Source organism: Lissotriton vulgaris, chromosome 12, assembly GCF_964263255.1.
Source record: "Lissotriton vulgaris chromosome 12, aLisVul1.2, whole genome shotgun sequence".
NCBI classification, from domain to species: Eukaryota; Metazoa; Chordata; class Amphibia; order Caudata; family Salamandridae; genus Lissotriton; species Lissotriton vulgaris.
Genome location: NC_141700.1, coordinates 443,656,327 through 443,677,212, shown reverse-complemented (window position 1 = coordinate 443,677,212; position 20,886 = coordinate 443,656,327). Strand labels below are relative to the sequence as shown.

Below are 20,886 nucleotides of genomic sequence, written 5' to 3'. Positions count from 1 at the left end.
CTGCTGATGCACTGTCTCGTTTTCACATGCAGGCTTTCTCGGGTTTCCTTCCTTCAGCGGACCCAGAGCCGGCACCCTTCCCCGAAGCTCTCTGGTCTCTCGGTGCCCCGAACTTCGTCACCTCGTGGGAGAGAGTCTAGCACCCAGGACAAGGAAGGCATATGAAGGGGCGTTTCAGGCCTATTTAGCCTTTTTGGGGGCAGAGAGAAGGGGACTTTGGGGTCTGGAAGAGTGGGTAGTACATTTTCTGATGTCCTTACGTAGGGCTGGGAAGTCGGTGGCTACGGCCCAAAGGCATCGTGCCGCCATTTCCTTTGTTGCCAGGGCCCATGGCATCCAGGACCCGACAGCGTCTTTTACAGTACAAAAGGCGCTGCGTGGGTGGCAACGCCTAGAGGGTCGCAGAGTAGACGTGAGACGACCGATAGGTCTAGATAGGTTGTCCCTGTTACTGGCCACACTCCCTAACACATGTTCGTCTCCTTTCGAGACCTGTTTGTTCCGGACTGCATTTACGCTAGCATTTCACGGGGCTATGAGGATAAGTGAGCTGGTTGCAAGGAACAAACAGGATGTGGCGGGGGGCTTGTGCAGGGAACATGTTCAGATCAGGGGCGATGCGATGATTGTCTCCTTTCTCAGGTCCAAGACCGACCAAGATGGGAGGGGGGACTGCACGATCATCCGCAGGACCCCCGGGTCATCCATGTGTCCGGTTCAGTGCTTAGAAGATTACCTAGCACGTAGGGTGGCATCATGGGGGGGGACATTGTTGAGGCATGCAGACGCCACCCCGCTGACAAGGTTTCAGTTTCAGCGGGTGCTTGCAATGGCCATTGCCGCAGCGGGCTTGGACCCGGGCAAATTTGGGACCCATTCCTTTCGAATAGGGGCTGCCACTGAAGCTACAGCCAGGGGTCTTAATGTAGAACAAGTGAAACGAGTGGGGCGTTGGTCCTCCAATTGTTATAAGAGGTACGTGCGATTGCACATGTTGTGAAGCTGTAATCATGTACTCACGCTTCTTGTCTTTTGTTTTTTTTCAGTTGCGCAAGCCTACGCGGCAGGGCGGACTGTACAGTCGACCCAACACCAGGCCAGCGGTCGCACATCACCGGCTGTGAGGAAGGAGGTGTGGGTCGTGGGCCACTCATACGTGAGACGGGCCGCAGACGTATTCAAAGCAGGTGACATGATTCACGTACCTGGGGAATACGGGTACAGAGTGTCCTTCTACGGAAGGGGCGGTCTCTGTATTGACCAGTTTCAAGCATTCTTTGAGGGTTTGTTAGAGCGGATGAGGTCACCGCCGTCCATAGTCATAGTACATTTGGGGGGCAATGATTTGGTCACCACCGGTAGACGACTTCTCCTCGAGGCTATGCTTTCCACGGTAAGTTGGTTAGCAAGGAGAGTTCCGGGGTGCATAATTGCGTGGTCTCATATGATCCCACGAAAAGTGTGGCGGGGGGCTATCTCGATCCCTGCTTTGAATCATTCTGTTAGAAAATTGAATAACAAAGTGAGTAGGTTGTTCCGTTCCAAGACATTGCATTCGATCTCGCATAGTTGTATTAATGATGACAGTATGTATTTGGGGGATGGTGTGCATTTGTCGAGGGTGGGGAATGAGTTACTCATAGGAGACTTCTTAGCTTGGTTAAAATCGTTAAAACATGACCTTTAGGTAGGAGTTTTGTGGGGGGTCCGGATAGCCGGTCAACTATCCGGACCTGTGGCGGTAAGGTCATGATCGGTGAGCACTAATTGGTAGATCCCTATGAGTGGGCGTCACCCAACACGGATGGGAGCGCTCGGGAGAGGTGGCCATTGGCCCCTCAATGGGGAGGCGGTCCCGTCTAAGGGCGGGTCGCCGGAAGTAAAGGAAAGGCGGTCAAGGCCCCTTCCTTTGTAGGAGGGGTTACAGCCCCCTCCTGGGGAATTTCCCGGGGCCTGTGTCATCTGCGACGGCAGATGCGGTAAGTTGTGTGGGGTGGGGGGAGGTCCACGATACCTTCTAGATACCACACACAAGTCTTAGAACGACCTTTAAATGGCGTCGAGTCTTAAGTGCCCCCGTCAAGTCAAGGGAAATTGTTAGTAGTTGCACTTGAGGTAAGCCTCTGTGCTGTCGCCCCTCCCAAGTGGGAGGGGTAAGTCTGGTTAGGGATCTTGACACCGGTTATGACCTTGCCGTTGGCCCTTAAACGTTAGGATGTACAATTTCAGTGTTTTAGAGAATGTTTTGTAGGATGCTAGTTCGGCTAGGAGAACCTCTGTATTAGAGAATATGTTGAGGTTAGCCAAACATCGCAATGTGATAATGAAATTGTACATAACATGAAACGTTTAATGTTTTAATTTTTTGTTTTAATAAATACGGCCGGCAGGGTCACTCCCTCCCACATCCAAAAACTTTAAGAACTGTTTCCGGTTTCCCTCCTTTTGGGGATTGTGTTGAGAGGGGGTGGCGGGTATCTCAGCCATATGGAAAGGGGCGACCACTCGGTCCCCCCGAACGTATGGCGGAGTGCCTCGATCCCCCCGGGAAGCCATTTTTGGGCGGGAGGCGCGTCTCGGCTGGTATGCCCGAAGCGGCGTAGCCAGGGCGCGCTTTTTCCCGCCCTAGAGTGGGCTGGCCTAGACACCGACGTAGCCAGCCCCGCCCTAGGGGCAGGCAGGGGCGGGTTCTCGCCCGCCCTGAAGACGGATAAAAAGAGACGCAAGACCAGAAGACGTCCTCTTGTTCTTGTGCTCCGAAGCTGCACCTCCTCGCTACCCGTGAGCTCGGGACAGAACGAAGAGCCAATTTTGACCCACCCACCAGCCCCTGAGGACAGCAAGTTGTTGTGCAATAAAGTGATTTTTATAAGTATGTTTTCCGTTTCGTTGACAGGCTGTGAAAGTATCAGTTTGTTGTAGATCATAATAAAGTATGGTGAATATCGTGTAAGTTGTTACGATTAAAATGTTTTGATGTAGTGTTGCATTTTAAGCATGTTCTTTCGGTCGTAGCGACCAATGTTGTCATAGGTTTGATTAAGAATTGTCGTATTTATTTTGGTAGGCGGTAAGGTCATGATCGGTGAGCACTAATTGGTAGATCCCTATGAGTGGGCGTCACCCAACACGGATGGGAGCGCTCGGGAGAGGTGGCCATTGGCCCCTCAATGGGGAGGCGGTCCCGTCTAAGGGCGGGTCGCCGGAAGTAAAGGAAAGGCGGTCAAGGCCCCTTCCTTTGTAGGAGGGGTTACAGCCCCCTCCTGGGGAATTTCCCGGGGCCTGTGTCATCTGCGACGGCAGATGCGGTAAGTTGTGTGGGGTGGGGGGAGGTCCACGATACCTTCTAGATACCACACACAAGTCTTAGAACGACCTTTAAATGGCGTCGAGTCTTAAGTGCCCCCGTCAAGTCAAGGGAAATTGTTAGTAGTTGCACTTGAGGTAAGCCTCTGTGCTGTCGCCCCTCCCAAGTGGGAGGGGTAAGTCTGGTTAGGGATCTTGACACCGGTTATGACCTTGCCGTTGGCCCTTAAACGTTAGGATGTACAATTTCAGTGTTTTAGAGAATGTTTTGTAGGATGCTAGTTCGGCTAGGAGAACCTCTGTATTAGAGAATATGTTAAGGTTAGCCAAACATCGCAATGTGATAATGAAATTGTACATAACATGAAACGTTTAATGTTTTAATTTTTTGTTTTAATAAATACGGCCGGGAGGGTCACTCCCTCCCACATCCAAAAACTTTAAGAACTGTTTCCGGTTTCCCTCCTTTTGGGGATTGTGTTGAGAGGGGGTGGCGGGTATCTCAGCCATATGATCACTCTATTGATGAATTCAACTAATCCATTCTTCAGCAAGGTATATTTTAAAATGATATGAATGGGGTAAACTTCAAATTAGAGAGGTGTTTTTGAATAAGTGAAGAGTCTTCATTCATCTTAAGTGTTTGAGTAGAGAAGTGTGTGAACTTGGAAAAGAATATGAAAGTGAAAAAGCAATATTCTCTTGAACACCATAAAGAAAAGTGTTTCAAACTTAAGAATCAAGTGGGTGCTGTGGCTTAGCTGGTTAAAGCGCCTGTCTAGTAAACAGGAGATCCTGAGTTCAACTCTCAGCAGTGCCTTGCTTTTCTCATTGTTATATAACAAATCATTTTCATTAGGTCTTATTCCGATACAATTAAAATATAAAAGTCTGATTCATCTTACTGTTGAACAGATCATCTTTAACCTTATAAAAACCCAAGTATTTTCAAGATTATAGAATGAATACTGTTATTGCAAAATGAAAAAAATACATATCTATGAGAAAGACGTAGATGAAATGTCTACCTAGATTGGAGGAATATTATTACATTCATGAAAAAAATTGTAAAGAATTCAAGAAATGAAATTGGGTTTTATAAGAGTACCTGTTTATTAAAACATATGAATCCTTGCGTAGTGATTGAGTATCTTTTCGTGTTTAAGATTACAATACATATAAAGAAGAATTTATAGCAGAAATTACATTTTCATCATCACCAATAAATTATTTATGCATTTTTTACTATTACTGTTGGTGCTGTGGCTTAGTGGTTAAAGCTCCTATCTCGTAAACAGGAAATCCTGAGTTCAAATCTCAGCAGCATTTAACTGTTTTCTTCATGCTTTCCGAATAATTTTCATCAAACAAGTGTTGAATACAATTTAAGTATAAACAACTGGTTTTATGAACTTTAGAATAAGTTATCTTAAAAATTAAATAAAATACTTGGTATTGTGAAGATTTTTGTAGGAATGCATTGATTGAAATAGGGAAAAGAAAATGACAAAGAACAAGATAGAGGTGAATGATCACTCTATTGTTGAATTCAACTAATCCATTCTTCAGCAAGGTATATTTTAAAATGATATGAATAGGGTAAACTTCAAATTAGAGAGGTGTTTTTGAATAAGTGAAGAGTCTTCATTCATCTTAAGTTCATGAGTAGAGAAGTGTGTGAACTTAGAAAAGAATATGAAAGTGAAAAAGCAATATTCTCTTGAACACCATAAAGAAAAGTGTTTCAAAATTAAGAATCAAGTGGGTGCTGTGGCCTAGCTGGTTAAAGCGCCTGTTTAGTTAAAAGGAGATACTGAGTTCAACTCCCAGCAGCGCCTTGCTTTTCTCATTGTTATATAACAAATCATTTTCATTAGGTCTTATTCCGATACAATTAAAATATAAAAGTCTGATTCATCTTACTGTTGAACAGATCATCTTAAACCTTATAAAAACCGAAGTATTTTCAAGATTATAGAATGAATACTGTTATTGCAAAATGAAAAAAATATATATCTATGAGAAAGACGTAGATGAAATTTCTACCTAGATTTGAGCAATATTAATACCTTCATGAAAAAAAATTGTAAAGAATTCAAGAAATGAAATTGGGTTTTATAAGAGTACCTGTTTATTAAAACATATTAATCCTTGCGTAGTGATTGAGTATCTTTTCGTGTTTAAGATTACAATACATATAAAGAAGAATTTATAGCAGAAAACACATTTTCATCATCAACAATGAATTATTTATGCATTTTTTACTATTAACGTTGGTGCTGTGGCTTAGTGGTTAAAGCGCCTGTCTCGTAAACAGGAAATCCTGAGTTCAAATCTCAACAGCACCTAACTGTTTTCTCCATGCTTTCCGAATAATTTTCATCAAACAAATGTTGAATACAATTTAAGAATAAACATCTGGTTCTATGAACTTTAGAATAAGTTATCTTAAAAATGAAATAAAATGCTTGGTATTGTGAAGATTTTTGTAGGAATGCATTGACTGAAATAGGGAAAAGAAAATGGCAAAGAACAAGATAGAGGTGAATGATCACTCTATTGTGGAATTCAACTAATCCATTCTTCAGCAAGGTATATTTTAAAATGATATGAATAGGGTAAACTTCAAATTAGAGAGGTGTTTTTGAATAAGTGAAGAGTCTTCATTCATCTTAAGTGTTTGAGTAGAGAAGTGTGTGAACTTAGAAAAGAATATGAAAGTGAAAAAGCAATATTCTCTTGAACACCATAAAGAAAATTTAAGAATCAAGTCGGTGCTGTGGCTTAGCTGGTTAAAGCGCCTGTCTAGTAAACAGGAGATCCTGAGTTCAAATCTCAGCAGCGCCTTGCTTTTCTCATTGTAATATATAGCAAATCATTTTCATTAGGTCTTATTCCGACACAAATAAAAAATAAAAATGTCTGATTCATCTTACTGTTGAACAGATCATCTTTAACCTCATAAAAACCCAAGTATTTTCAAGATTATAGAATGAATACTGTTATTGCAAAATGAAAAAAATACATATCTATGAGAAAGACGTAGATGAAATTTCTACCTAGATTGGAGCAATATTATTACCTTCATGAAAAAAAATTGTAAAGAATTCAAGAAATGAAATTGGGTTTTATAAGAGTACCTGTTTATTAAAACATATTAATACTTGCGTAGTGATTGAGTATGTTTTCGTGTTTAAGATTACAATACATATAAAGAAGAATTTATAGCAGGAAACACATTTTCATCATCAACAATGAATAATTTATGCATTTCTTATTATTAACGTTGGTGCTGTGGCTTAGTGGTTAAAGCGACTGTCTCGTAAAAGGGAAATCCTGAGTTCAAAACTCAGCAGAACCTAACTATTTTCTCCATGCTTTCCGAATAATTTACATCAAACAAATGTTGAATACAATTTAAGAATAAACATCTGGTTTTATGAACTTTAGAATAAGTTAGCTTAAAAATTAAATAAAATGCTTGGTATTGTGAAGATTTTTGTAGGAATGCATTAACTGAAATAGGGAAAAGAAAATGACAAAGAACAAGATAGAGGTGAATGATCACTCTATTGATGAATTCAACTAATCCATTCTTCAGCAAGGTATATTTTAAAATGATATGAATGGGGTAAACTTCAAATTAGAGAGGTGTTTTTGAATAAGTGAAGAGTCTTCATTCATCTTAAGTGTTTGAGTAGAGAAGTGTGTGAACTTGGAAAAGAATATGAAAGTGAAAAAGCAATATTCTCTTGAACACCATAAAGAAAAGTGTTTCAAACTTAAGAATCAAGTGGGTGCTGTGGCTTAGCTGGTTAAAGCGCCTGTCTAGTAAACAGGAGATCCTGAGTTCAACTCTCAGCAGTGCCTTGCTTTTCTCATTGTTATATAACAAATCATTTTCATTAGGTCTTATTCCGATACAATTAAAATATAAAAGTCCGATTCATCTTACTGTTGAACAGATCATCTTTAACCTTATAAAAACCCAAGTATTTTCAAGATTATAGAATGAATACTGTTATTGCAAAATGAAAAAAATACATATCTATGAGAAAGACGTAGATGAAATGTCTACCTAGATTGGAGGAATATTATTACATTCATGAAAAAAATTGTAAAGAATTCAAGAAATGAAATTGGGTTTTATAAGAGTACCTGTTTATTAAAACATATGAATCCTTGCGTAGTGATTGAGTATCTTTTCGTGTTTAAGATTACAATACATATAAAGAAGAATTTATAGCAGAAATTACATTTTCATCATCACCAATAAATTATTTATGCATTTTTTACTATTACTGTTGGTGCTGTGGCTTAGTGGTTAAAGCTCCTATCTCGTAAACAGGAAATCCTGAGTTCAAATCTCAGCAGCATTTAACTGTTTTCTTCATGCTTTCCGAATAATTTTCATCAAACAAGTGTTGAATACAATTTAAGTATAAACAACTGGTTTTATGAACTTTAGAATAAGTTATCTTAAAAATTAAATAAAATACTTGGTATTGTGAAGATTTTTGTAGGAATGCATTGATTGAAATAGGGAAAAGAAAATGACAAAGAACAAGATAGAGGTGAATGATCACTCTATTGTTGAATTCAACTAATCCATTCTTCAGCAAGGTATATTTTAAAATGATATGAATAGGGTAAACTTCAAATTAGAGAGGTGTTTTTGAATAAGTGAAGAGTCTTCATTCATCTTAAGTTCATGAGTAGAGAAGTGTGTGAACTTAGAAAAGAATATGAAAGTGAAAAAGCAATATTCTCTTGAACACCATAAAGAAAAGTGTTTCAAAATTAAGAATCAAGTGGGTGCTGTGGCCTAGCTGGTTAAAGCGCCTGTTTAGTTAAAAGGAGATACTGAGTTCAACTCCCAGCAGCGCCTTGCTTTTCTCATTGTTATATAACAAATCATTTTCATTAGGTCTTATTCCGATACAATTAAAATATAAAAGTCTGATTCATCTTACTGTTGAACAGATCATCTTAAACCTTATAAAAACCGAAGTATTTTCAAGATTATAGAATGAATACTGTTATTGCAAAATGAAAAAAATATATATCTATGAGAAAGACGTAGATGAAATTTCTACCTAGATTTGAGCAATATTAATACCTTCATGAAAAAAAATTGTAAAGAATTCAAGAAATGAAATTGGGTTTTATAAGAGTACCTGTTTATTAAAACATATTAATCCTTGCGTAGTGATTGAGTATCTTTTCGTGTTTAAGATTACAATACATATAAAGAAGAATTTATAGCAGAAAACACATTTTCATCATCAACAATGAATTATTTATGCATTTTTTACTATTAACGTTGGTGCTGTGGCTTAGTGGTTAAAGCGCCTGTCTCATAAACAGGAAATCATGAGTTCGAATCTCAGCATCACCTAAATGTTTTCTCCATGCTTTCCGAATAATTTACATCAAACAAGTGTTGAATACAATTTAAGAATAAACATCTGGTTCCATCAACTTTAGAATAAGTTATCTTAAAAATTAAATAAAATGCTTGGTATTGTGAAGATTTTTGTAGGAATGCATTGACTGAAATAGGGAAAAGAAAATGACAAAGAACAAGATAGAGGTGAATGATCACTCTATTGTTGAATTCAACTAATCCATTCTTCAGCAAGGTATATTTTAAAATGATATGAATAGGGTAAACTTCAAATTAGAGAGGTGTTTTTGAATAAGTGAAGAGTCTTCATTCATCTTAAGTGTTTGAGTAGAGAAGTGTGTGAACTTAGAAAAGAATATGAAAGTGAAAAAGCAATATTCTCTTGAACACCATAAAGAAAAGTGTTTCAAAATAAAGAATCAAGTGGGTGCTGTGGCTTAGCTGGTTATAGCACCTGTTTAGTAAAAAGGAGATCCTGAGTTCAAATCTCTGCAGCGCCTTGCTTTTCTCATTGTCATATAACAAATCATTTTCATTAGGTCTTATTCCGATACAATTAAAATATAAAAGTCTAATTCATCTTACTGTTGAACAGATCATCTTAAACCTTATAAAAACACAAGTATTTTCAAGATTATAGAATGAATACTGTTATTGCCAAATTAAAAAAATACATATCTATGAGAAAGACGTAGATGAAATTTCTACCTAGATTTGAGCAATATTAATACCTTCATGATTTTTTTTTAAAGAATTCAAGCAATGAAATTGGGTTTTATAAGAGTACCTGTTTATTAAAACATATTAATACTTGCGTAGTGATTGAGTATGTTTTCGTGTTTAAGATTACAATACATATAAAGAAGAATTTATATTAGGAAACACATTTTCATCATCAACAATGAATTATTTATGCATTTCTTACTATTAATGTTGGTGCTGTGGCTTAGTGGGTAAAGCGCCTGTCTCGTAAACAAGAAATCCTGAGTTCAAAGCTCAGCAGCATTTAACTGTTTTCTCCATGCTTTCCGAATAATTTTCATCAAACAAGTGTTGAATACAATTTAAGTATAAACATCTGGTTCTATGAACTTTAGCATAAGTTATCTTAAAAATTGAATAAAATGCTTGGTATTGTGAAGATTTTTGTAGGAATGCATTGACTGAAATAGGGAAAAGAAAATGACAAAGAACAAGATAGAGGTGACTGATCACTCTATTGTTGAATTCAACTAATCCATTCTTCAGCAAAGTATATTTTAAAATGATATGAATAGGGTAAACTTCAAATTAGAGAGGTGTTTTTGAATAAGTGAAGAGTCTTCATTCATCTTAAGTGTTTGAGTAGAGAAGTGTGTGAACTTAGAAAAGAATATGAAAGTGAAAAAGCAATATTCTCTTGAACACCATAAAGAAAAGTGTTTCAAATTTAAGAATCAAGTGGGTGCTGTGGCTTAGCTGGTTAAAGCGCCTGTCTAGTAAACAGCAGATCCTGAGTTCAACTCTCAGCCGTGCCTTGCTTTTCTCATTGTTATATAACAAATCATTTTCATTAGGTCTTATTCCTATACAATTAAAATATAAAGTCTGATTCATCTTACTGTTGAACAGATCATCTTAAACCTTATAAAAACCCAAGTATTTTCAAGATTATAGAATGAATACTGTTATTGCAAAATGAAAAAAATACATATCTATGAGAAAGACGTAGATGAAATGTCTACCTAGATTGGAGCAATATTAATACCTTCATGAAAAAAAATTGTAAAGAATTCAAGAAATGAAATTGGGTTTTATAAGAGTACCTGTTTATTAAAACATATGAATCCTTGCGTAGTGATTGAGTATCTTTTCATGTTTAAGATTACAATACATATAAAGAAGAATTTATAGCAGAAAACGCATTTTCATCATCAACAATAAATTCTTTATGCATTTTTTACTATTACCGTTGGTGCTGTGGCTTAGTGGTTAAAGCTCCTGTCTCGTAAACAGGAAATCCTGAGTTCAATTCTCAGCAGCATTTAACTGTTTTCTCCATGCTTTCCGAATAATTTTCATCAAACAAGTGTTGAATACAATTTAAGTATAAACATCTGGTTCTATGAACTTTAGAATAAGTTATCTTAAAAATTAAATAAAATGCTTGGTATTGTGAAGATTTTTGTAGGAATGCATTGACTGAAATAGGGAAAAGAAAATGACAAAGAACAAGATAGAGGTGAATGATCACTCTATTGTTGAATTCAACTAATCCATTCTTCAGCAAGGTATATTTTAAAATGATATGAATAGGGTAAACTTCAAATTAGAGAGGTGTTTTTGAATAAGTGAAGAGTCTTCATTCATCTTAAGTGTTTGAGTAGAGAAGTGTGTGAACTTAGAAAAGAATATGAAAGTGAAAAAGCAATATTCTCTTGAACACCATAAAGAAAAGTGTTTCAAATTTAAGAATCAAGTGGGTGCTGTGGCTTAGCTGGTTAAAGCGCCTGTCTAGTAAACAGGAGATCCTGAGTTCAACTCTCAGCAGTCCCTTGCTTTTCTCATTGTTATATAACAAATCATTTTTATTAGGTCTTATTCCGATACCATTAAAATATAAAAGTCTGATTCATCTTACTGTTGAACAGATCATCTTAAACCTTATAAAAACACAAGTATTTTCAAGATTATAGAATGAATACTGTTATTGCCAAATGAAAAAAGACATATCTATGAGAAAGACGTAGATGAAATTTCTACCTAGATTTGAGCAATATTAATACCTTCATGATTTTTTTTTTAAAGGATTCAAGAAATGAAATTTAGTTTTATAAGAGTACCTGTTTATTAAAACATATTAATACTTGCGTAGTGATTGAGTATGTTTTAGTGTTTAAGATTACAATACATATAAAGAAGAATTTATAGCAGGAAACACATTTTCATCATCAACAATAATTTATGTATGCATTTCTTACTATTCAAGTTGGTGCTGTGGCTTAGTGGTTAAAGCGCCTGTCTCGTAAACAGGAAATCCTGAGTTCAAATCTCAGTAGCACCTAAATATTTTCTCCATGCTTTCCGAATAATTTTCATCAAACAAATGTTGAATACAATTTAAGAATAAACATCTGGGTCTATGAACTTTAGAATACGTTATCTTAAAAATTAAATAAAATGCTTGGTATTGTGAAGATTTTTGTAGGAATGCATTGACTAAAATAGGGAAAAGAAAATGACAAAGAACAAGATAGAGGTGAATGATCACTCTATTGTTGAATTCAACTAATCCATTCTTCAGCAAGGTATATTTTAAAATGATATGAATAGGGTAAACTTCAAATTAGAGAGGTGTTTTTGAATAAGTGAAGAGTCTTCATTCATCTTAAGTGTTTGAGTAGAGAAGTGTGTGAACTTAGAAAAGAATATGAAAGTGAAAAAGCAATATTCTCTTGAACACCATAAAGAAAAGTGTTTCAAATTTAAGAATCAAGTGGGTGCTGTGGCTTAGCTGGTTAAAGCGCCTGTCTAGTAAACAGGAGATCCTGAGTTCAACTCTCAGCCGTGCCTTGCTTTTCTCATTGTTATATAACAAATCATTTTCATTAGGTCTTATTCCTATACAATTAAAATATAAAGTCTGATTCATCTTACTGTTGAACAGATCATCTTAAACCTTATAAAAACCCAAGTATTTTCAAGATTATAGAATGAATACTGTTATTGCAAAATGAAAAAAATACATATCTATGAGAAAGACGTAGATGAAATGTCTACCTAGATTGGAGCAATATTAATACCTTCATGAAAAAAAATTGTAAAGAATTCAAGAAATGAAATTGGGTTTTATAAGAGTACCTGTTTATTAAAACATATGAATCCTTGCGTAGTGATTGAGTATCTTTTCATGTTTAAGATTACAATACATATAAAGAAGAATTTATAGCAGAAAACGCATTTTCATCATCAACAATAAATTCTTTATGCATTTTTTACTATTACCGTTGGTGCTGTGGCTTAGTGGTTAAAGCTCCTGTCTCGTAAACAGGAAATCCTGAGTTCAATTCTCAGCAGCATTTAACTGTTTTCTCCATGCTTTCCGAATAATTTTCATCAAACAAGTGTTGAATACAATTTAAGTATAAACATCTGGTTCTATGAACTTTAGAATAAGTTATCTTAAAAATTAAATAAAATGCTTGGTATTGTGAAGATTTTTGTAGGAATGCATTGACTGAAATAGGGAAAAGAAAATGACAAAGAACAAGATAGAGGTGAATGATCACTCTATTGTTGAATTCAACTAATCCATTCTTCAGCAAGGTATATTTTAAAATGATATGAATAGGGTAAACTTCAAATTAGAGAGGTGTTTTTGAATAAGTGAAGAGTCTTCATTCATCTTAAGTGTTTGAGTAGAGAAGTGTGTGAACTTAGAAAAGAATATGAAAGTGAAAAAGCAATATTCTCTTGAACACCATAAAGAAAAGTGTTTCAAATTTAAGAATCAAGTGGGTGCTGTGGCTTAGCTGGTTAAAGCGCCTGTCTAGTAAACAGGAGATCCTGAGTTCAACTCTCAGCAGTCCCTTGCTTTTCTCATTGTTATATAACAAATCATTTTTATTAGGTCTTATTCCGATACCATTAAAATATAAAAGTCTGATTCATCTTACTGTTGAACAGATCATCTTAAACCTTATAAAAACACAAGTATTTTCAAGATTATAGAATGAATACTGTTATTGCCAAATGAAAAAAGACATATCTATGAGAAAGACGTAGATGAAATTTCTACCTAGATTTGAGCAATATTAATACCTTCATGATTTTTTTTTTAAAGGATTCAAGAAATGAAATTTAGTTTTATAAGAGTACCTGTTTATTAAAACATATTAATACTTGCGTAGTGATTGAGTATGTTTTAGTGTTTAAGATTACAATACATATAAAGAAGAATTTATAGCAGGAAACACATTTTCATCATCAACAATAATTTATGTATGCATTTCTTACTATTCAAGTTGGTGCTGTGGCTTAGTGGTTAAAGCGCCTGTCTCGTAAACAGGAAATCCTGAGTTCAAATCTCAGTAGCACCTAAATATTTTCTCCATGCTTTCCGAATAATTTTCATCAAACAAATGTTGAATACAATTTAAGAATAAACATCTGGGTCTATGAACTTTAGAATACGTTATCTTAAAAATTAAATAAAATGCTTGGTATTGTGAAGATTTTTGTAGGAATGCATTGACTAAAATAGGGAAAAGAAAATGACAAAGAACAAGATAGAGGTGAATGATCACTCTATTGTTGAATTCAACTAATCCATTCTTCAGCAAGGTATATTTTAAAATGATATGAATAGGGTAAACTTCAAATTAGAGAGGTGTTTTTGAATAAGTGAAGAGTCTTCATTCATCTTAAGTGTTTGAGTAGAGAAGTGTGTGAACTTAGAAAAGAATATGAAAGTGAAAAAGCAATATTCTCTTGAACACCATAAAGAAAAGTGTTTCAAATTTAAGAATCAAGTGGGTGCTGTGGCTTAGCTGGTTAAAGCGCCTGTCTAGTAAACAGGAGATCCTGAGTTCAAATCTCAGCAGCGCCTTGCTTTTCTCATTGTAATATATAACAAATCATTTTCATTAGGTCTTATTCCGATACAATTAAAATATAAAAGTCTGATTCATCTTACTGTTGAACAGATCATCTTTAACCTTATAAAAACCCAAGGATTTTCAAGATTATAGAATGAATAATGTTATTGCAAAATGAAAAAATACATATCTATGAGAAAGACGTTGATGAAATGTCTACCTAGATTGGAGTAATATTATTACCTTCATGAAAAAAAATTGTAAAGAATTCAAGAAATGAAATTGGGTTTTATAAGAGTACCTGTTTATTAAAACATATTAATACTTGCGTAGTGATTGAGTATGTTTTCCTGTTTAAGATTACAATACATATAAAGAAGAATTTATAGCAGGAAACACATTTTCATCATCAACAATGAATAATTTATGCATTTCTTACTATTAACGTTGGTGCTGTGGCTTAGTGGTTAAAGCGCCTTTCTCGTAAACAGGAAATCCTGAGTTCAAATCTCAGCAGAACCTAACTGTTTTCTCCATGCTTTCCGAATAATTTACATCAAACAAATGTTGAATAAAATTTAAGAATAAACATCTGGATCTATGAACTTTAGAATAAGTTATCTTAAACATTAAATAAAATGCTTGGTATTGTGAAGATTTTTGTAGGAATGCATTGACTGAAATAGGGAAAAGAAAATGACAAAGAACAAGATAGAGGTGAATGATCACTCTATTGTTGAATTCAACTAATCCATTCTTCAGCAAGGGATATTTTAAAATGATATGAATAGGGTAAACTTCAAATTAGAGAGGTGTTTTTGAATAAGTGAAGAGTCTTCATTCATCTTAAGTGTTTGAGTAGAGAAGTGTGTGAACTTAGAAAAGAATATGAAAGTGAAAAAGCAATATTCTCTTGAACACCATAAAGAAAAGTGTTTCAAAATAAAGAATCAAGTGGGTGCTGTGGCTTAGCTGGTTAAAGCGCCTGTCTAGTAAACAGGAGATCCTGAGTTCAACTCTGAGCAGTGCCTTGCTTTTCTCATTGTTATATAACAAATCATTTTCATTAGGTCTTATTCCGATACAATTAAAATATAAAAGTCTGATTCATCTTACTGTTGAACAGATCATCTTTAACCTTATAAAAACCCAAGTATTTTCAAGATTATAGAATGAATACTGTTATTGCAAAATGAAAAAAATACATATCTATGAGAAAGACGTAGATGAAATGTCTACCTAGATTGGAGCAATATTATTACCTTCATGAAAAAAAATTGTAAAGAATTCAAGAAATGGAATTGGGTTTTATAAGAGTACCTGTTTATTAAAACATATTAATCCTTGCGTAGTGATTGAGTATCTTTTCGTGTTTAAGATTACAATACATATAAAGAAGAATTTATAGCAGAAAACACATTTTCATCATTAACAATAAATTCTTTATGCATTTTTTACTATTACTGTTGGTGCTGTGGCTTAGTGGTTAAAGCTCCTGTCTCGTAAACAGGAAATCCTCAGTTCAATTCTCAGCAGCATTTAACTGTTTTCTCCATGCTTTCCGAATAATTTTCATCAAACAAGTGTTGAATACAATTTAAGTATAAACATCTGGTTCTATGAACTTTAGAATAAGTTATCTTAAAAATTAAATAAAATGCTTGGTATTGTGAAGATTTTTGTAGGAATGCATTGACTGAAATAGGGAAAAGAAAATGACAAAGAACAAGATAGAGGTGAATGATCACTCTATTGTTGAATTCAACTAATCCATTCTTTAGCAAGTTATATTTTAAAATGATATGAATAGGGTAAACTTCAAATTAGATAGGTGTTTTTGAATAAGTGAAGAGTCTTCATTCATCTTAAGTGTTTGAGTAGAGAAGTGTGTGAACTTAGAAAAGAATATGAAAGTGAAAAAGCAATATTCTCTTGAACACCATAAAGAAAAGTGTTTCAAATTTAAGAATCAAGTGGGTGCTGTGGCTTAGCTGGTTAAAGCGCCTGTCTAGTAAACAGGAGATCTTGAGTTCAACTCTCAGCAGTGCCTTGCTTTTCTCATTGTTATATAACAAATCATTTTTATTAGGTCTTATTCCGATACCATTAAAATATAAAAGTCTGATTCATCTTACTGTTGAACAGATCATCTTAAACCTTATAAAAACACAAGTATGTTCAAGATTATAGAATGAATACTGTTATTGCCAAATGAAAAAAATACATATCTATGAGAAAGACGTTGATAAAAATTGTACCTAGATTTGAGCAATATTAATACCTTCATGATTTTTTTTTTTAAAGGATTCAAGAAATGAAATTGAGTTTTATAAGAGTACCTGTTTATTAAAACATATTAATACTTGCGTAGTGATTGAGTATTTTTTCGTGTTTAAGATTACAATACATATAAAGAAGAATTTATAGCAGGAAACACATTTTCATCATCAACAATAAATTATGTATGCATTTCTTACTATTAACGTTGGTGCTGTGGCTTAGTGGTTAAAGTGCCTGTCTCGTAAACAGGAAATCCTGAGTTCAAATCTCAGCAGCACCTAACTGTTTTCTCCATGCTTTCTGAATAATTTTCATCAAACAAATGTTGAATACAATTTAAGTATAAACATCTGGTTCTATGAACTTTAGAAAAAGTTATCTTAAAAATTAAATAAAATACTTGGTAGTGTGAAGATTTTTGTAGGAATGCATTGCTTGAAATAGGGATAAGAAAATGACAAAGAACAAGATAGAGGTGAATGTTCACTCTATTGTTGAATTCAACTAATCCATTCTTCAGCAAGGTATATTTTAAAATGATATGAATAGGGTAAACTTCAAATTAGAGAGGTGTTTTTGAATAAGTGAAGAGTCTTCATTCATCTTAAGTGTTTGAGTAGAGAAGTGTGTGAACTTAGAAAAGAATATGAAAGTGAAAAAGCAATATTCTCTTGAACACCATAAAGAAAAGTGTTTCAAATTTAAGAATCAAGTGGGTGCTGTGGCTTAGCTGGTTAAAGCGCCTGTCTAGTAAACAGGAGATCCTGAGTTCAACTCTCAGCAGTGCCTTGCTTTTCTCATTGTTATATAACAAATCATTTTCATTAGGTCTTATTCCGATACAATTAAAATATAAAAGTCTGATTCATCTTACTGTTGAACAGATCATCTTTAACCTTATAAAAACCCAAGGATTTTCAAGATTATAGAATGAATAATGTTATTGCAAAATGAAAAAAATACATATCTATGAGAAAGACGTTGATGAAATGTCTACCTAGATTGGAGTAATATTATTACCTTCATGAAAAAAAATTGTAAAGAATTCAAGAAATGAAATTGGGTTTTATAAGAGTACCTGTTTATTAAAACATATTAATACTTGCGTAGTGATTGAGTATGTTTTCCTGTTTAAGATTACAATACATATAAAGAAGAATTTATAGCAGGAAACACATTTTCATCATCAACAATGAATAATTTATGCATTTCTTACTATTAACGTTGGTGCTGTGGCTTAGTGGTTAAAGTGCCTTTCTCGTAACAGGAAATCCTGAGTTCAAATCCCAGCAGAACCTAACTGTTTTCTCCATGCTTTCCGAATAATTTACATCAAACAAATGTTGAATACAATTTAAGAATAAACATCTGGATCTATGAACTTTAGAATACGTTATCTTAAACATTAAATAAAATGCTTGGTATTGTGAAGATTTTTGTAGGAATGCATTGACTGAAATAGGGAAAAGAAAATGACAAAGAACAAGATAGAGGTGAATGATCACTCTATTGTTGAATTCAACTAATCCATTCTTCAGCAAGGGATATTTTAAAATGATATGAATAGGGTAAACTTCAAATTAGAGAGGTGTTTTTGAATAAGTGAAGAGTCTTCATTCATCTTAAGTGTTTGAGTAGAGAAGTGTGTGAACTTAGAAAAGAATATGAAAGTGAAAAAGCAATATTCTCTTGAACACCATAAAGAAAAGTGTTTCAAAATAAAGAATCAAGTGGGTGCTGTGGCTTAGCTGGTTAAAGCGCCTGTCTAGTAAACAGGAGATCCTGAGTTCAACTCTGAGCAGTGCCTTGCTTTTCTCATTGTTATATAACAAATCATTTTCATTAGGTCTTATTCCGATACAATTAAAATATAAAAGTCTGATTCATCTTACTGTTGAACAGATCATCTTTAACCTTATAAAAACCCAAGTATTTTCAAGATTATAGAATGAATACTGTTATTGCAAAATGAAAAAAAATACATATCTATGAGAAAGACGTAGATGAAATGTCTACCTAGATTGGAGCAATATTATTACCTTCATGAAAAAAAATTGTAAAGAATTCAAGAAATGGAATTGGGTTTTATAAGAGTACCTGTTTATTAAAACATATTAATCCTTGCGTAGTGATTGAGTATCTTTTCGTGTTTAAGATTACAATACATATAAAGAAGAATTTATAGCAGGAAACACATTTTCATCATCAACAATAAATTATGTATGCATTTCTTACTATTAACGTTGGTGCTGTGGCTTAGTGGTTAAAGTGCCTGTCTCGTAAACAGGAAATCCTGAGTTCAAATCTCAGCAGCACCTAACTGTTTTCTCCATGCTTTCTGAATAATTTTCATCAAACAAATGTTGAATACAATTTAAGTATAAACATCTGGTTCTATGAACTTTAGAATAAGTTATCTTAAAAATTAAATAAAATACTTGGTAGTGTGAAGATTTTTGTAGGAATGCATTGACTGAAATAGGGAAAAGAAAATGACAAAGAACAAGATAGAGGTGAATGATCACTCTATTGTTGAATTCAACTAATCCATTCTTCAGCAAGGTATATTTTAAAATGATATGAATAGGGTAAACTTCAAATTAGAGAGGTGTTTTTGAATAAGTGAAGAGTCTTCATTCATCTTAAGTGTTTGAGTAGAGAAGTGTGTGAACTTAGAAAAGAATATGAAAGTGAAAAAGCAATATTCTCTTGAACACCATAAAGAAAAGTGTTTCAAATTTAAGAATCAAGTGGGTGCTGTGGCTTAGCTGGTTAAAGCGCCTGTCTAGTAAACAGGAGATCCTGAGTTCAACTCTCAGCAGTGCCTTGCTTTGCTCATTGTTATATAACAAATAATTTTCATGAGGTCTTCTTCCGATACAATTAAAATATAAAAGTCTCATTCACCTTACTGTTGAACAGATCATCTTAAACCTTATAAAAACCCAAGTATTTTCAAGATTATAGAATGAATACTGTTATTGCAAAATGAAAAAAATACATATCTATGAGAAAGAAGTAGATGAAATTTCTACCTAGATTTGAGCAATATTAATACCTTCAGGAAAAAAAATTGTAAAGGATTCAAGAAATGAAATTGGGTTTTATAAGAGTACCTGTTTATTAAAATATATGAATCCTTGCGTAGTGATTGAGTATATTTTCGTGTTTAAGATTACAATACATATAAAGAAGAATTTATAGCAGAAAACACATTTTCATCATCAACAATAAATTATTTATGCATTTTTTAATATTACCGTTGGTGCTGTGGCTTAGTGGTTAAAGCTCCTATCTCGTAAACAGGAAATCCTGAGTTCAAATCTCAGCATTATTTAACTGTTTTCTTCATGCTTTCCGAATAATTTTCATCAAACAAGTGATGAATACAATTCAAGTATAAACATCTGGTTCTATGAACTTTAGAATAAGTTATCTTAAAAATTAAATAAAATGCTTGGTTTTGTGAAGATTTTTGTAGGAATGCATTGACTGAAATAGGGAAAAGAAAATGACAAAGAACAAGATAGAGGTGAATGATCACTCTATTGTTGAATTCAACTAATCCATTCTTCAGCAAGGTATATTTTAAAATGATATGAATAGGGTAAACTTCAAATTAGAGAGGTGTTTTTGAATAAGTGAAGAATCTTCATTCATCTTAAGTGTTTGAGTAGAAAAGTGTGTGAACTTAGAAAAGAATATGAAAGTGAAAAAGCAATATTCTCTTGAAAACCATAAAGAAAAGTGTTTCAAATTTAAGACTCGAGTGGGTGCTGTGGCTTAGCTGGTTAAAGCGCCTGTCTAGTAAACAGGAGATCCAGAGTTCATCTCTCAGCAGTGCCTTGCATTTTCTCATTGTTATATAACAAATCATTTTCATTAGGTCTTATTCCGATACAATTAAAATATAAAAGTCTGATTCATCTTACTGTTGAACAGATCACCTTTAACCTTATAAAAACCCAGGTATTTTCAAGATTATAGAATGAATACTGTTATTGCAAAATGAAAAAAAGTACATATCTATGAGAAAGACGTAGATGAAATGCCTACCAAGATTGGAGCAATATTATTACCTTCATGAAAAAAAAATTGTAAAGAATTCAAGAAATGAAATTGGGTTTTATAAGAGTACCTGTTTATTAAAATATATGAATCCTTGCGTAGTGATTGAGTATCTTTTCGTGTTTAAGATTACAATACATATAAAGAAGAATTTATAGCAGAAAACACATTTTCATCATCAACAATAAATTATTTATGCATTTTTTAATATTACCGTTGGTGCTGTGGCTTAGTGGTTAAAGCTCTTAT

The 20,886-nt window shown here is 34.0% G+C and overlaps 13 non-coding genes across 13 annotated transcripts; all 13 read left to right on the top strand.

Annotated features, from left to right (window-relative positions):
• Window positions 1-4,052: 4,052 nt before the first annotated feature.
• On the top strand, window positions 4,053-4,126 carry TRNAT-AGU (transfer RNA threonine (anticodon AGU)). The gene has a single exon. It is a non-coding gene; the product is annotated as a tRNA-Thr (tRNA).
• Window positions 4,127-5,581: 1,455 nt separating this feature from the next.
• On the top strand, window positions 5,582-5,654 carry TRNAT-CGU (transfer RNA threonine (anticodon CGU)). The gene has a single exon. It is a non-coding gene; the product is annotated as a tRNA-Thr (tRNA).
• Window positions 5,655-6,079: 425 nt separating this feature from the next.
• TRNAT-AGU (transfer RNA threonine (anticodon AGU)) lies at window positions 6,080-6,153 on the top strand. Its single transcript has one exon. It is a non-coding gene; the product is annotated as a tRNA-Thr (tRNA).
• Window positions 6,154-7,102: 949 nt separating this feature from the next.
• TRNAT-AGU (transfer RNA threonine (anticodon AGU)) lies at window positions 7,103-7,176 on the top strand. The gene has a single exon. It is a non-coding gene; the product is annotated as a tRNA-Thr (tRNA).
• Window positions 7,177-10,666: 3,490 nt separating this feature from the next.
• Window positions 10,667-10,739, top strand: TRNAT-CGU (transfer RNA threonine (anticodon CGU)). The gene has a single exon. It is a non-coding gene; the product is annotated as a tRNA-Thr (tRNA).
• Window positions 10,740-11,683: 944 nt separating this feature from the next.
• On the top strand, window positions 11,684-11,756 carry TRNAT-CGU (transfer RNA threonine (anticodon CGU)). The gene has a single exon. It is a non-coding gene; the product is annotated as a tRNA-Thr (tRNA).
• Window positions 11,757-12,701: 945 nt separating this feature from the next.
• TRNAT-CGU (transfer RNA threonine (anticodon CGU)) lies at window positions 12,702-12,774 on the top strand. The gene has a single exon. It is a non-coding gene; the product is annotated as a tRNA-Thr (tRNA).
• A 944-nt stretch (window positions 12,775-13,718) lies between these two features.
• TRNAT-CGU (transfer RNA threonine (anticodon CGU)) lies at window positions 13,719-13,791 on the top strand. Its single transcript has one exon. It is a non-coding gene; the product is annotated as a tRNA-Thr (tRNA).
• A 435-nt stretch (window positions 13,792-14,226) lies between these two features.
• On the top strand, window positions 14,227-14,300 carry TRNAT-AGU (transfer RNA threonine (anticodon AGU)). Its single transcript has one exon. It is a non-coding gene; the product is annotated as a tRNA-Thr (tRNA).
• A 2,476-nt stretch (window positions 14,301-16,776) lies between these two features.
• TRNAT-CGU (transfer RNA threonine (anticodon CGU)) lies at window positions 16,777-16,849 on the top strand. Its single transcript has one exon. It is a non-coding gene; the product is annotated as a tRNA-Thr (tRNA).
• A 435-nt stretch (window positions 16,850-17,284) lies between these two features.
• On the top strand, window positions 17,285-17,358 carry TRNAT-AGU (transfer RNA threonine (anticodon AGU)). The gene has a single exon. It is a non-coding gene; the product is annotated as a tRNA-Thr (tRNA).
• A 1,456-nt stretch (window positions 17,359-18,814) lies between these two features.
• Window positions 18,815-18,887, top strand: TRNAT-CGU (transfer RNA threonine (anticodon CGU)). The gene has a single exon. It is a non-coding gene; the product is annotated as a tRNA-Thr (tRNA).
• A 435-nt stretch (window positions 18,888-19,322) lies between these two features.
• TRNAT-AGU (transfer RNA threonine (anticodon AGU)) lies at window positions 19,323-19,396 on the top strand. Its single transcript has one exon. It is a non-coding gene; the product is annotated as a tRNA-Thr (tRNA).
• The last annotated feature ends 1,490 nt before the right edge of the window (window positions 19,397-20,886 follow it).